Genomic DNA, 17,171 nt, shown 5'->3' with positions numbered 1-17,171 from the left:
CTAAGATTTATTTCAATCTCTGTCTCTTAGTCTCTGTCTCTCAGTCTCAGTCTTTCCATCTCTGTCTCTCCACCAAACGCTATCTAATACTCTTCTCTTAAAGTATGGAGTGAAGCATAAGGTGGCTACTTCATACCATCCTCAGACAAGTGGCTAAGTGAAAGTCTCCAACAGAGAGCTTAAGAGAATTTTGGAGAAAACTATGGGAGCTTTAAGGAAAGACTGGACCAAGAAGTTAGATGATGCTCTATGGGCATATAGAATAGCCTGCAAGACTCTATTGGCATGTCACTTTACCAGCTTAATTATGGAAAATCTTGTCACTTGCTAGTGGAATTGAAGCAAAAAGCATGCTGGGCTACTAAGTTCATGAATTTTGATGCTAAAGCTCTGGGATAGAAGAGGTTGCTACAGCTTAATGTGCTTGATGAGTTTAGAGTTGAAGCTTATGAGAATGCCAAGCTCTACAAGGAGAAAACAAAGATGTGACATGATAAGAGGATCTCAGCAAGAACCTTTGAGCCTGGCCAAAGGGTTCAGAGAGAACATTCACTATCAATGGCTACAGGTTGAAGCATTACCTAGGAAGCGAGATTGATCATCAAAGAACAATCCACTACCTCAGTTAAAGGGCATTTCACCATCAAGCTAATAACGTTAAAGAAGCACTTGTTGAAAGGCAACCCAACGTTTGGTAACTTATCTTTTCATGTTTCTTTTTGTTTACTTTAAGTAATTTTGTGTGTGTGTTTTATGGATTAACTTTGGTGTTCCCACACCAAGATTAAGCTTATATGTCATTGGGTTCTTAGCCTAGCTCCATAGTGATTGTGTCATACTAAGTTTGATGTTGCCACACTTCACCCATGAAAGAGACATCCCTCCATGGACACACATTAGCTATTTATGTCTTTTATTTTCTTTTCATTTAGTTTTTCTTTATTTCACATGCCAACCAACTTCACTATTGTTTCTTTCCTTCAGGTGCTTATGTGTTCATACATCACATACATGCATGTCCTTTTTTCTTGAATATACTCTGTTTCACCATACATGCTTGTATTAGCATATTGACATGTTTTTCCCACGTACATGCTTGCATGATATATACTATTTCTACTCCATGCCTACTAATTTTTCATATAGATATATACCATGCCAGTTATAGAGCCATGCGTTATGCTATATACGTAGCTTGAACTCTATGTTTTCACTTACATACACTCATTTCACATACATATCATTCATGGTTCATAAGCCTCAAGCTTTCCATGTAGGAATGCACATGCATTCGTTGCTTACATTGATTTTACATACTTTTACATGAGCATCACATTTAGCTTGGCATGCATAGTATAAGAGCCAGTGTTTTCACGTAAAACCATTTTAATATAATAATTTCAAGTGCTCGATATAGATTCAAAATTTAGATGTTTTAATTTGAAAATATAAAGGTGAAATTTGGTTTCAATGGATTTTTTGAGTCGGAAAATGTATTTTCTGAAAAAAACCGAGAAAAACCACGAATCGGCAGCCGAACCGATTTAAGTCTGTCCGATACTGCATTTTTAGAAAAATATGATTTTGGAAAAATTGATTTATTGTTTTGAAAGGATAAAAATGATTTTGGAATTGAAAATCGGGCACTAATCTTAAAGGTTTTGGCCCAAAGTGGGCCAAACGAGCTGAAAACGCTAACGGGTTGGACCGGGCCCAATGTCCAACATATATAAGCTCATTAAATGAGCTTTGACCTCATTTTTCAGAACATAAGAGAGAGAGAGAGAGAGAGAGAGAGAGAGAGAGAGAGAGAGAGAGAGAGAGAGACGCGGTTTTGAGATGAGGGGAGAAGAGGAGAGTGGTTACTATTCACCTCCACCTTCCGGGAGCCATAACTTGAGCTACAGACCTCCGATTGACGAGCCGTTTATGGCCATGCGAAGCTCTTGACGAGCTCTTCCTTTTTATCTAAGTTTTTCTGGTAAGAATTCGAAGCTCACTCCCCATTTCTCTGCCCTAAGTTTCTACGTGTTTTGGTTATGGGTTTTGAGTAGATTTTGTGGTTTTGCTTGTTTAGGTGATCTGTAGTAGTGGGTAATTGTTGGATTTTACCCCTACTCATGTTGGATAAGGTAGGATTCCACTAAGCCCTTGTGTTTAATTATTTTGTATATCTTAGGTTTTTATTTTGGTGATATATGTGTTGTTAGTTTGAGCTTTGGTGTTTGTTGGAGTTGGTGAGTCTTTGGATCAAACTTGGTGGCTTCGTTTCGGTGTTTGGTGCGTTTGAGAATCGGCCAAGGTATGGTTTCGGTTTTCTTTATGTAATATGTAATGTTTATGGACACTTAGGCTAGTTGACCCTAAGATAGGATTGAATGTTGTTGGTGTATGAATAATTTTATATGAATTGATGTTAATTGTTGGTAGTATTGGATTATTGTGGTTGCTGATAATTATTGGGAATTATTGGTGTTAATGATTTTTTATGATTGGTGTTGTTGATGAGAATTGATAGATGAGGTGGTGGTCTTGTGTGGAATGAATTCGGGTAATAATAATAATAATGATTATATGATTTGATGATGATTGTTGAGATTTATTATAGTTGTTGAGAGTTGTTGATGTTGTTGATGATTTATGCGAATGTCATTGTTGCATGATGATGAATGACGATGTGATGATTTTGGTTATTCTGATGCATTATAGTATCGATATTGATAAATGAGGTTGGAGGTTGGAATTGATGTTAAATGATGTTGAAGTTGTATGATTGGTAGTAATGGAAAGATGATTGATGAGGTAAGTTGTATTGTTGATTTTGAATGATTTTTTATGATCAATGATGTTGAAGTAGTTAAATAGTGTTGGACATTGGTATTGCAAATAATAGAAATTTGAGGTTGAAGTTGAATGAGTTTGATTATGATGTTTGTTAATGATATAATGGTGATGGATGATTGTGTTGGGTGAGAATCGCATAATGTAAATGGGAACTTGGTAAGATTCGTAAAGATGAGATTAAAAAGGTGAGTTATGAGGAATATTAGAGTTGGTATGGTTTTGGTTTGATTTTGGTTGAAATATTTTGAAAGTTGAGGTTTGGCAAAATTTCGCATAATCTATTTTCTGGCAGCAGTTTCGGACACTTTTTGGGAACGATATAACCATCACAATTGCATTGGATTACTTTTTCTTGAATCTTTGTGATGTGTAGAAAAATCCTGAAAACTTTGGTTAAAGTTTAGCGGTTGGATTAGGAGATATAAATTTTGAAGTTTGTTACTTTAAAACTGATTTTCTGCTGCGACATAATCAAACCAGCAACCTTCCAATCCTATATCTCCCAATCCTGACCATAATTTTGAGTAGGACCAAAAGGACATTGAGACTTGGACTGTTTTCTTGTTTGTGTCATAATTTTAGACTATTATAAATTTTGTAGAAGGAGTTGTGCCCGTTTTAAAAATAGAGCTCTTAACTATTTTGACAGCAAAACTACTTTTTGAAAGGAAACTTGTAAATATAACTCTCTCCAAAAAAATAATTTTTCTATGAGACTTTGACTGAATTAAAGCTCTATGCGTCTAGTTTATTTTTGGAAAATTTCAGATACATCAAATGAAAATATGATTTTTGGTGGATTTTCTAAGAACAGGGTAGCTTGCTGTCTTGGTGCAAAGCTTTCAAACTTAAAATCAATTTTTGCAAAAGAAATGGTTTTTCTTTTTTTTTATTCAATTAAACTATTTCAACTAGGTTCGAATCTATAGGATACTTTTGATTTGAGTCTAGAAACGGAGAATTAGGCTTGTAAATTTCTGTGACACCTATTTAAGACCTTTGGCTCATTTTTGGACATCAAAACTTAGAGAAGGTCCTAGGTGATTTTAACTTGGTAATTTGATATCAAGTTAGCAAACGGAGGTTTGGGTTTCTGGTGTATCAAGGATGTGTTTGGTTGAAAGAGAGGGAAGAGTAGTGAACTTGGTGATTACTGACAACGAAGTGAGAAATTGGTGAACTGATGAGTTTGGTTGAAAGAGAGGGAAGAGTAGTGAACTTGGTGATTACTGACAACAAAGTGAGAAATTGGTGAACTGATGAGTTTGGAATGGAATTGCTTATGATGAGTCTGAGAAATATGAATGTTTAAGGATGTTAATGGAATGATGATAATGTTTGAAAGAGAGTGTGCCAGGCACTATATCCTTGGAATATTGAGAATTGATAATTTAAAGTGGATTGAGATAAGAAATGGTGACGACTGGTGATGATATGAGGTGTATGGACTTGTTGGATGTGGAAAGTGTGACAGGCACTATATCCTTGGAATGATAGTATGCCAGGCACTATATTCTTTGAATGATTTATGATGAAATAGATATTGTTGTTGTTTTCCTTCTCTGTCGCAAGAGTGTGCTAGGCACTATATCCTCGGAATGAGCATGCAAGTGTGCCAGACACTATATCCTCGGAACGATAGTGTGCCAGGTACCATATCCTCAGAATAAAAGCGTGCCAGGCGCTATATCCTCAGACGTGGCAGAAAGGCAACATCCGAAAGGATGTGTCAGGTTGGCATTCATAGACCGACAAGTGATATCACGAGCCAATAGGATAGACATTCATCATATGCATCTCTTATGTGCTTGTTTGCTTTGATTACTTGAGTTTGCCTAATTGTATAACATGCCTACTTGTTTCTTGAATTACTTGCTGTATATGAAAACTATCTGTGTTTTACTTGCTTGCATTATCTTGTATTTGTCTGGTGCTGAGGAGGTTAGGTTGGTGGTGGCGGTGGGATCGTACGGAGGTTAGGTTAGCGATGGCTGTGGGATACAGCGGTGTAATTAGTAATAGTTAGAAATCCTTTAAGTTTTGAAAACCCTATTTATTGTTTATGGTATACATTAATTATTTTTGTTCTAAGCTTGAATGTGATGTGAAGTTCTAGGATTGCCTTCGGCGTCCCGGAGCCTTTCATCTTACATCATTGGGCACTGTTACCATACTGAGAACATCCGGTTCTCATTTCATACTTTGTTGTTGTTTTTCAGATGCAGGTCGTAATTCATCTCAGTGAAATTGTGGATATGGTGACAGAGCGGAGTATGGTTCTTTCTTTGTATATTTCTGCTTTACTTTTGTAGTAGTATTCTCTCACCCTTTGTATATTTAACTTTATGGCCTTAGAGGCTTACTTGAGAGATAAGTTGTATAAGATGTTTTAACCCAAAAACTCTGTATCTTACTATTTGTAACTAGTCGGCTTAAACTCCGCAAGCCGCGGCTAGTCCCCTATTATTATTATATTCTTATATATATATATATATATATATATATATATATATATATGTTCTACCCTTTTGCATCTGTACCTTATATCTTATTTGTTAGCTTCGTGTGAACGTTTTGCGTATTTTGTAATCCTGTCTTTGAGCTTAATCCTTCATCAGGCTTCTAGAATATATTATTTTGTTCTATATAAAAATATGTATAAGCCTTAGAACTGTCGTAACCTCTGATTAACCTTTACTTTACGGCTAGAGGTAAGGCTTAGAGTAATTGGGGTGTTACACATAGGTCATTTCCTACTAGCTTTCACATGCACAATACGTACATGCATTGATCACACTCAACGCCAAAAAGCTTTGTCCTCTTGCATGCCATCACTTTTCCACCTCCCATGCATCCAATCCATAGCTCTGCACATTCTTACACACTTTGTCATAAAGCCTTACATATGCACACTCTTAAATCACCACACTCAATCCTCACCACATAACCCACCAACCCACCCCACTATAAATACCAAACCCTTTGACACCCCAACCCATCACTGTAGTACTTTCTCTCTCCACTACTACTCATCATCTTTCTCACATATATACCCAATCCCTTCCTTCCGCCACTACTCATTCATCACTTCTATAGCCCTTCTTTTATTGTTGGTCTAGTATTTTACTTGAGGACAACCAAAGCTTTTAAGTTTGGTATTGTATGTACTATCCTTTTCAAATTATGGCACTGAAAGCTTCAACTTCATCCTCTAGAAAGAGGAAAGGCAAAGAGACAGCCACCCTTGACTTTGATTCTAGCAAATTTCAGTCTAAATTTTATGAGAGTCAATATGGTTGGATGAGCTCCAAGAAAGTGCTTCTTGAGGTGAAATTTGACATGGAGCCAAACCAACACCAACACAAAGAAATCATGGGAGAGATAAAGAGAAGAAAGTGGTTTCTTCTATGCAATCTACACCCCCTCAACAAGTGGAACTTGCCATGATGCATGAATTCTATGCAAATGCAGTTTGGGAAGGAACGGAAGAGGCTCCTTACATGAGCTATTTAGGGAGACAAATTATTGATTTTGATCTGGACAACATCCAGAGAGTTTTACACCTTCCATGACCCTCATCCTCATCCTCCTCAATGTCATTTGAGTTAAGAATGAGTACTTACCTAAAATACAATGATGTTCTAATATACATTTTCCAAGAGACTGCTGCATGGAAGCTTGATGTTGATGGAAGACCAATGCAATTAAGGAGGAGTGACCTTCTTCCAACAGCAAGAGGATGATTCGAGTTCATCGAAAGATCGATTATCCCCTCATATAACAACTCAGAGATCACAGTTGAGAGATCCATACTTATTCATTTAATCATGACTGGGGAAAAGGTAACGTTGGAAAACAGAATCCCAAGAATATTCAAAGATTGACAAAATAGTGTGCATCACAATGCTATACTTGGTTTCCCAAGCCTAATCAAGCGCCTTTGTGAGCATGCTGGGGTAAGTATGAATGAGGAAGGTATTCTCGTTCCTCAAGGCGATCTCATTACCGTCGCAAGCATGGCAAGAGTGATAAGAAAGGTGATACCTCAACAACATTAAGAAGCACGACCTCCACCTCTACCTCCTCAAGATCAACATAAGAAACCACTTCCTTAAAGTTTAATTGGGAATAGCTAAGTGCAACCCTTAATCACATTATGGTGGAACAAGAGAATCAATGGGTGGAATTCTTCAACATCAAGCAAATGATGGACACCAAAATGAACTATCTATGCATATGGATGCAAGTGGCAAACCCCACAATAGCTCTATACCATGCGGTTGGTCAATGGATTCATGACCAACTCCTACAAGGGAGCATCAACATCACTCAAGAGACACTTGAGCGGCAGTAAGAGATATGGAAGCCCAGAGAGTCTCATGATGACGGTGAGAAGGAGGAAGATAATTGGTGCACGAAATTGCAATAACACTTTTGCAATCCCGCACAACTAACCAGCAAGTGCACTGGGTCGTCCAAGTAATACCTTGCGTGAGCAAGGGTCGATCCCACGGAGATTGTCGGCTTGAAGCAAGCTATGGTTATCTTGTAAATCTTAGTCAGGATATCAGAAATTATCAGGATTGATTGTGAAAAGCAAAAGAACATGAAATAGGTACTTGTTCAGCAGTAATGGAGAATAGGTTGAGGCTTTGGAGATGCTCCATCTTCTGAATCTCTGCTTTCCTACTGTCTTCTTCATCAAACACGCAAGGCTCCTTCCATGGCAAGCTGTATGTAGGGTTTCACCGTTGTCAGTGGCTACCTCCCATCCTCTCAGTGAAAATGTTCCTATGCTTTGTCACAGCATGGCTAATCAGCTGTCGGTTCTCGGTCAGGCCGGAATAGAATCCATCGATCCTTTTGCGTCTGTCACTAACGCCCCGCCTGCTAGGAGTTTGAAGCACGTCACAGTCATTCAGTCATTGAATCCTACTCAGAATACCACAGACAAGGTTTAGACCTTCCGGATTCTCTTGAATGCCGCCATCAGTTCTAGCTTATACCACGAAGATTCTGGTTAAGGAATCCAAGAGATATCTACTCAATCTAAGGTAGAACGGAGGTGGTTGTCAGGCACACCTTCATAGTTGAGAATATGATGAGTGTCACGGATCATCACATTCATCCGGGTTAAGAACAAGTGATATCTTAGAATGGAAGCAAGCATGATTGAATAAGAAACAGTAGTAATTGCATTAATCCATCAAGACACAGCAGAGCTCCTCACCCCCAACCATGGGGTTTAGAGACTCATGCCGTGAAAGATACACAAAGAAACGTGTAAAGTGTCATGAGGTACAGTTACAATGTCAAAAGGTCCTATTAATAGTAAACTAGTATCCTAAGGTTTACAGAAATGAGTAAATGACAGAAAAATCCACTTCCGGGCCCACTTGGTGTGTGCTTGGGCTGAGCAATGAAGCAATTTCGTGTAGAGACCTTTTCTGGAGTTAAACGCCAGCTTTCATGCCAGTTTGGGCGTTTAACTCCAAGTTTTATGCCAGTTCCGGCGTTTAACGCTGGAATTCCTGAGGCCGAATTGCTACGCCGGTTTGGGCCATCAAATCTTGGGCAAAGTAAGGACTATTATATATTGCTGGAAAGCCCAGGATGTCTACTTTCCAACGCCGTTGAGAGCGCGCCAATTGGGCTTCTGTAGCTCCAGAAAATCCACTTCGAGTGCAGGGAGGTCAGAATCCAACAGCATCTGCAGCCCTTTTCAGTCTCTGAATCAGATTTTTGCTCAGAACCTTCAATTTCAGTCAGAAAATACCTGAAATCACAGAAAAACACACAAACTCATAGTAAAGTCCAGAAAAGTGAATTTTAACTAAAAACTACTAAAAATATACTAAAAACTAACTAAAAGATACTAAAAACATACTAAAAACAATGCCAAAAAGTGTACAAATTATCCGCTCATCACAACACCAAACTTAAATTGTTGCTTGTCCCCAAGCAACTGAAAATCAAAATAGAATAAAAAGAAGAGAATATACTATAGACTCCAAAACATCAAAGAAACATAGTTCCAATTAGATGAGCGGGACTAGCAGCTTTTTGCCTCCGAACAGTTTTGGCATCTCACTCTATCCTTTGAAGTTCAGAATGATTGGCATCTATGAGAACTCAGAACTCAGATAGTGTTATTGATTCTCCTAGTTAAGTATGATGATTCTTGAACATAGCTAGTGTATGAGTCTTGGCTGTGGCCCAAAGCACTCTGTCTTCCAGTATTACCACCGGATACATACATGCCACAGACACATAATTGGGTAAACCTTTTTAGATTGTGACTCAGCTTTGCTAGAGTCCCCAATTAGAGGTGTCCAAGGTTCTTAAGCACACTCTTTTTGCCTTGGTTCACAACTTTATTTCTTTCTCCTTTTTTTTTTCTTTTTCTTCTCTTTTCTCTCTTTTTTTTTCGATTTTTTTTTTGCTTTTTCTTGCTTCAAGAATCAATTTGATGATTTTTCAGATCCTCAATAACAGTTCTCTTTCTCCTCATTCTTTCAAGAGCCAACAATTTTAACATTCTCAAAACAACAAATTCAAAAGACATATGCACTGTTCAAGCATACATTCAGAAAACAAAAAGTATTGTCTCCACATCAAACTAATTCAACTAGTTTCAGAGATAAATTCGAAATCCTGTACTTCTTGTTCTTTTGTGATTAAAGCATTTTTCATTTAAGAGAGGTGATGGATTCATAGGACATTCATAACTTTAAGGCATAAATTTTATTAATTATGAATTAAGAACAGGACTCAAATATAGATATAAGATGGGACAAAAAAAAATAAAAATAGGAATAGAAAACAAAAGAAAAACGCAAAAATAGGCTCCTAATGATAGAGGTTTTCACAGAGTTAGGACTCAACAACCTTGATTTTGAGAAGTGGATGCTCCCTCAGCTTGAGAGGAGAGCTTTTGGCGTTTCATCTCTTGGATTTCATGCCCCTGCTTCTCTTGTTCCTTCAGCAATTTGCAGAGCATGCAGTTCTGATTCTGCTGTTCTTCCTTAAGTTGCTCCATAGTCTCTTGCAACTTGGTGATAGATGCTTCTAGGCTGGCCCAGTAGCCAATTTCAGGAAATTCAGGGAGGAACTCCTGCGCCCTCCTTTTGATAGAGTTGTCTTGCACTTGTCCTTCCATTGACTTCTTGGTGATTGGATGTTCAATGGGTATGAATTCATCTACTCCCATCTTTACCCCAACCTCTTTACAGAGCAAGGAGATTAAGCTTGGGTAAGCCAATTTGGCTTCAGTGGAATTTTTATTTGCAATTGTGTAGATCTCACAAGCAATCACATGATGAACCTCCACTTCTCTTCCAAGCATAATGCAATGAATCATCACTGCTCTCTTGATAGTGACCTCAGAACGGTTGCTAGTGGGCAGTATGGAACGCCCGATAAAGTCTAGCAAACCTCTTGCAATTGGTTTGAGGTCTCCCCTCTTGAGTTGGTTTGGGACACCCTTAGAATTGGTTATCCACTTAGTTCCAGGGAGGCATATGTCCTCTAGAACTTGATCCAACCCTTTATCTACTCTCACCATCCTCCTATTAAAGGAGTCAGGATCATCTTGCAGTTGAGGCAACTTGAAGATTTCTCTTATTTTGTCCAGATGGAAGTACATAACTTTCCCTCTGACCATGGTTCTGTAGGTATGGTAAGCGGTTCCAGTCATTCTCTGCTTATCTGTCAGCCACAGATTTGAGTAGAATTCCTGAACCATGTTCCTTCCAACCTTTGTCTCAGGATTGGTTAGAACTTTCCATCATCTGTTTCGAATTTGCTCTTGGATCCCCGGATATTCATCTTCCTTCAGATCAAATTTTACTTCCGGGATCACTGACCTCAAACCCATTATTTTGTGATAATGGTCTTCATGTTCTTTGGTTAAGAACTTCTCTTGATTCCAAAGATTCTTTGGATTATTCTCTTTCTTGCCTCTTGAATTGGTTTGTTTTCCCTTAGGAGCCATGATATTGGTGAATCTTGGCTTAGTGATCACGGAAAAGCACACCAAACTTAGAGGTTTGCTTGTCCTCAAGCAAAAGAAAGAAAAGAAGAGAGAGGGAGGAAGAGGAAATTCGAATGGTGTGGTGGAAAGAGGGAGCCAAACGTGTATTTATAAGGTGGGGGGAAGAGGTTTCGGAAAAAAAAAATTGAAAGGAGATTTGAGAAGATATGGAGAGAATTTGAAAAAAGGGTGAGTTTTTGAAGAAGATTTGGGATTAATTTGAGATAGATTTGAAGAATGGTTTTGATTTGTGAAGATTTGAGAGTGAATGATGAAAGGTTGAAGTGCATTTATGTAGAAGAGTATGGGTAATAAAAGGAAAGTTTGAAAAAATTTGAGTTGAAAACGAAATTGTGGTCCCCCCACCTTTCTGGCGTTAAACGCCCAGAATGGCACCCATTCTGGCGTTTAACGCCCAATTGATGCCCCTTTTGGGCGTTTAACGCCCAGCCAGGTGCCCTGGCTGGCGTTAAACGCCAGAAATCCTTTGTCACTGGGCGTTTTTCCAAAACGCCCAGGATGCTGCACACCTGGCGTTAAACGCCCAGAATGGTGCCCATTCTGGCGTTTAACGCCCAAAATGGCACCATTCCTGGCGTTAAACGCCCAGAATGGTACCCATTCTGGCGTTTAACGCCCAAAATGCCCCTTACTGGCGTTTTTTCGCCAGTAAGCTCATTTTCTCTGCTTTTTGAGCTGAATCCTTCTGTAACTCTGTGAATTCCTTCATTTTTGATACTTGCCTCTGTAAGAACAAATCATATAACCTCCTAATGACTGGGTTGCCTCCCAGCAAGCGCTTCTTTACTGTCTTTAGCTGGACCTTCACTGAGAATCACTCAAGTCTCAGTTTTGAGCATTCCTGCTCAAAATTGCTTTCAAGATAATGCTTGATTCTCTGTCCATTAACAATGAACTTTTTGTCAGAATCAATATCCTGAAGCTCAACATATCCATATGGTGACACTCCTGTGATCACATACGGACCCCTCCACCGGGATTTGAGCTTTCCTGGAAACAATTTGAGCCTGGAGTTGAAGAGCAGAACTTTTTGTCCTGGCTCAAAGACTCTGGTTGACAATTTCTTGTCATGCCACTTCTTTGCCTTTTCCTTATAAATTTTTGCATTTTCAAAGGCATTGAGTCTGAACTCCTCTAGCTCATTTAACTGGAGCAATCTTTTTTCACCAGCCAACTGAGCATCCATGTTTAGGAATCTGGTTGCCCAGTAGGCTTTATGTTCCAGTTCCACAGGCAAATGACAGGCCTTCCCATACACCAGTTGGTATGGAGAGATTCCTATAGGAGTCTTGAATGCTGTTCTGTATGCCCACAGAGCATCATCCAAGCTCTTTGCCCAATCCTTTCTTCGGGCTATCACAGTCCGTTCTAGGATTCTTTTTAGTTCTCTGTTAGAGACTTCAGCTTGCCCATTTGTCTGTGGATGATACGGAGTTGCCACTTTATGGCTGATTCCATATCTAACCATAGCAGAGTATAGCTGTTTATTGCAGAAATGAGTGCCCCCATCACTGATTAGTACTCTGGGAACACCAAATCTGCTGAAGATGTGTTTCTGGAGGAACTTTAGCACGGTCTTAGTATCATTAGTGGGTGTAGCGATTGCTTCTACCCACTTAGATACATAGTCCACTGCCACCAGAATGTAAGTGTTTGAGTATGATGGTAGGAATGGACCCATGAAGTCAATTCCCCATACATCAAACAATTATATCTCTAATATCCCTTGTTGAGGCATGGCATATCCGTGAGGCAGGTTTCCAGCTCTTTGGCAACTGTCACAGTTACGCACAAACTCTCGGGAATCTTTATAGAGAGTAGGCCAGTAGAAACCACACTGGAGAACTTTAGTGGCTGTTTGCTCACTTCCAAAATGTCCTCCATACTGTGATCCATGGCAATGCCATAGGATCCTTTGTGCTTCTTCTCTGGGTACACATCTGCGGATCACTCCGTCAGCACATCTCTTAAAGAGATATGGTTCATCCCAGAGGTAGTACTTGGCATCTGAAAGTAATTTCTTTCTTTGCACACTGCTATACTCCTTGGGTATGAACCTTACAGCTTTATAATTTGCAATATCTGCAAACCATGGAGCTTCCTGAATGGCAAAGAGTTGCTCATCTGGGAAAGTCTCGGAGATCTCAGTAGAAGGGAGGGACGCCCCAACTACTGGTTCTATTCGGGACAGATGATCAGCTACTTGGTTCTCTGTCCCTTTTCTGTCTCTTATTTCTATATCAAACTCTTGCAGAAGCAACACCCATCTGATAAGCCTGGGTTTTGAATCCTGCTTTGTGAGTAAGTATTTAAGAGCAGCATGGTCAGTGTACACAACCACCTTGGATCCTACTAGATAAGATCTAAACTTGTCAATGGCATAAACCACTGCAAGTAATTCTTTTTCTGTGGTTGTGTAATTCTTCTGTGCATCATTTAGAACACGGCTAGCATAATAAATGACGTGCAGAAGTTTGTTATGCCTCTGTCCCAACACTGCACCAATGGCATGATCACTGGCATCACACATTAATTCAAATGGTAATGCCCAATCTGGTGCAGAGATGACTGGTGCTGTGACCAGTTTAGCTTTCAGGGTCTCAAACGCCTGCTGACACTGTGTGTCAAGCACAAATGGTGTGTCAGCAGCTAGCAGGTTACTCAAAGGTTTTGCAATTTTCGAAAAATCCTTTATAAACCTTCTATAAAATCCTGCATGCCCCAGAAAGCTTCTGATTGCCTTAACATTGGCAGGTGGTGGTAATTTTTCAATCACCTCTACCTTTGCCTTATCCACCTCTATTCCCCTGCTTGAAATTTTATGCCCAAGGACAATTCCCTCAGTCACCATAAAGTGACATTTCTCCCAGTTTAAAACCAGGTTAGTCTCTTGGCATCTTTTCAGGACAAGTGCTAGGTGGTTAAGACAGGAGCTGAATGAGTCTCCATATACTGAGAAGTCATCCATGAAGACTTCCAGAAATTTCTCTACCATATCTGAGAAGATAGAGAGCATGCACCTCTGAAAGGTTGCAGGTGCATTGCACAGACCAAAAGGCATCCTTCTGTAGGCAAACACGCCAGAAGGGCAAGTGAAAGCTGTTTTCTCTTGGTCTTGAGGATCTACTGCAATCTGGTTGTAGCCTGAATAGCCATCCAAAAAGCAGTAATAATCATGACCAGCTAGTCTTTCTAGCATTTGGTCTATGAATGGTAAAGGAAAATGATCCTTTCTGGTGGCTGTATTGAGCCTTCTATAGTCAATACACATGCGCCATCCTGTGACTGTTCTTGTAGGAACCAGTTCATTTTTTTCATTATGAACCACTGTCATGCCTCCCTTCTTAGGGACAACTTGGACAGGGCTCACCCAGGGGCTATCAGAAATAGGATAAATAATCCCAGCCTCTAGTAATTTAGCGACCTCCTTCTGCACTACCTCCTTCATGGCTGGATTTAGCCTCCTTTGTGGTTGGACCACTGGTTTGGCATTATCCTCCAACAGGATCTTGTGCATGCATCTAGCTGGGCTAATGCCCTTGAGATCACTTATGGACCACCCAAGAGCTGTCTTGTGTGTCCTTAGCACTTGAATCAGTGCTTCCTCTTCCTGTGGATTCAAGGCAGAGCTTATAATCACTGAAAAAGTGTCACCCTCTCCCAGAAATGCGTACTTCAGGGATGGTGGTAGAGGTTTGAGTTCAGGTTTGGGAGGTTTATCCTCCTCCTGAGGAATTTTCGAAAATTCCTTTGCTTCCTCTAGTTCTTCTTGATCAGGTTGAGCATCTTTGAAGATGTCCTCAAGCTCTGATTCTAGGCTTTCAGCCATATTGATCTCTTCTACCAGAGAGTCAATAATGTCAGCGCCCATGCAGTCATTTGGTGTGTCTGGATGCTGCATAGCTTTTACAGCATTTAACTTGAACTCATCCTCATTGACTCTCAGGGTTACTTCCCCTCTTTGTACATCAATGAGAGTTCGTCCAGTTGCTAGAAAAAGTCTTCCTAGAATGAGAGTTGCACTCTTGTGCTCCTCCATTTCCAGCACCACAAAGTCAGTTGGAAAGGCAAAGGGCCCAACCTTGACAATCATGTCCTCTATTATGCCTGATGGATGTTTAATGGAGCCATCAGCAAGTTGGAGGCATATCCTAGTTGGTTTGACTTCTCCAGTCAACCCAAGCTTTCTGATAGTGGATGCAGGTATTAGATTGATGCTTGCTCCAAGATCACATAGAGCTGTCTTGGTGCAAGCGCCTTCTAATGTGCATGGTATCATAAAGCTTCCAGGATCTTGAAGCTTCTCTGGTAAGCTTTTCAAAATGACTGCACCGCATTCTTCAGTGAGAAACACTTTTTCAGTTTCTCTCCAATCCTTCTTATGACTTAAGATCTCTTTCATGAACTTAGCATAAGAAGGTATTTGCTCAAGTGCCTCTGCAAACGGAATCTTTATTTCAAGAGTCCTTAGATAGTCTGCAAAGTGGGCAAATTGCTTATCCTGTTCCGCTTTGCGGAGTTTCTGAGGATAAGGCATCTTGGCTTGATATTCTTCAACCTTAGATGCTGCAGGTTTATTCCTTATAGAAGTGGTTGAAGAAGCCTTGTTAGAGGGATTACTGTCAGCACTCTCAGGTGTCTGATCTTCCCTTGGCGTTTGAATGCCAGGAATGGGTGAAGTTTGGGCGTTAAACGCCAACTTCTCTCCCTTTTCTGGCGTTTGAACGCCAGAACTGGGCAAGGGATGGGCGTTTAACGCCAGCTTTCCTTCCCTTTCTGGCGTTTGAACGCCAATAATATTCCTCTCTGGGCTCTTACTGTCCTCAGAGGGATTTTGAACAGTGGTTTGGTTATCCTCTGTCAAATGTTCCTTGTTTGGCTTTTTGCTCTTTTGAGCAGTGGTGTTCAGTGTTTTCCCACTCCTCAGTTGAACTGCTTGACATTCTTCTGTTATCTGTTTAGATATTTGCTGTTTTGCTTGATTCAACTGCAGTTCTATGTTCTTGTTAGCAACCTTAGTATCATGGAGCATTTCTTTAAATTCTGCTAACTGTTCTGTCATCAGGAGCAATTGTTGATTAAGCTCATTCATCTGTTCTTGAGGATTAGGATCAGTGACTAATGCCATGACTTCCTCTTTTGGAACGAACTCATTGCTAGAATATAAGTATTGGTTTCTAGCAACAGTGTCTATAAGCTCTTGAGCTTCTTCAATTGTCTTCCTCATGTGTATAGATCCACCAGCTGAGTGGTCTAAAGGCATCTGAGCTTTTTCTGTGAGCCCATAGTAGAAGATGTCTAACTGTACCCACTCTGAAAACATTTCAGAGGGGCATTTTCTAAGCATACCTCTATACCTCTCCCAGGCATTATAAAGAGATTCATTATCCTCTTGTTTAAAGCCTTGGATGTCCAGCCTTAGCTGTGTCATCCTCTTTGGAGGGTAAAAATGATTCAGGAATTTGTCTGATAACTGTTTCCATGTTTTTATGCTTGCTGTAGGTTGGTTATTCAACCACCTTTTAGCTTGATCTTTTACAGCAAATGGAAACAGTAATAGTCTGTAGACATCCTGATCTACCTCTTTATCATGTATTGTGTCAGCAATTTGTAAGAATTGTGCCAGAAACTCAGTAGGTTCTTCCTGTGAAAGACCGGAATACTGGCAATTTTGCTGCACTATGATAATGAGTTGAGGATTTAGCTCAAAGCTGCTTGCTTTGATGGGAGGTGTACAGATGCTACTCCCGTATGCAGCTGTAATGGGGTTAGCATATGACCCCAGAGTCCTTTTGGACTGATCAATCCCTCTTAGGTCCATAATGGACAAAAGGGAAATGATAATGATTGCAAATAGGTAAATTTTGTTTTTTTTTTTATGAATTAACGAAAAAAAATTAAAATAAAACAAAAGAAAATTAAAATAAAAATTCGAAAATCAAAAAGAAAATAAGATCAAAGCAAATTGAGAATCGAATCAATTAGTTAATTAAAAAGATTTTGAAAACAGCAATTAAAAAGATATGATTGAAAAATTTTTATGAAAAAAATTTGATTTTTGAAAAGAGGAAAGAGAAAAACAACAAAAAGACACCAAACTTAAAATTTTTAGAAAATCAAACACTAATTTTCGAAAATTTTAAAGGAAAACACAAAGAGGACACCAAACTTAGAATTTTTATGAATCAAAAAGGGACTAAGAACATGCAAAATCGAAAATTTTAAAAGAAAAACAAAAGCATGCAATTGACACCAAACTTAGAATATGAACTAG

The sequence above is a fragment of the Arachis stenosperma genome, chromosome 4 (assembly GCF_014773155.1).
Source record: "Arachis stenosperma cultivar V10309 chromosome 4, arast.V10309.gnm1.PFL2, whole genome shotgun sequence".
In the NCBI taxonomy this organism is placed as follows: domain Eukaryota; kingdom Viridiplantae; phylum Streptophyta; class Magnoliopsida; order Fabales; family Fabaceae; genus Arachis; species Arachis stenosperma.
Note: the sequence above shows the minus strand (reverse complement) of the source record.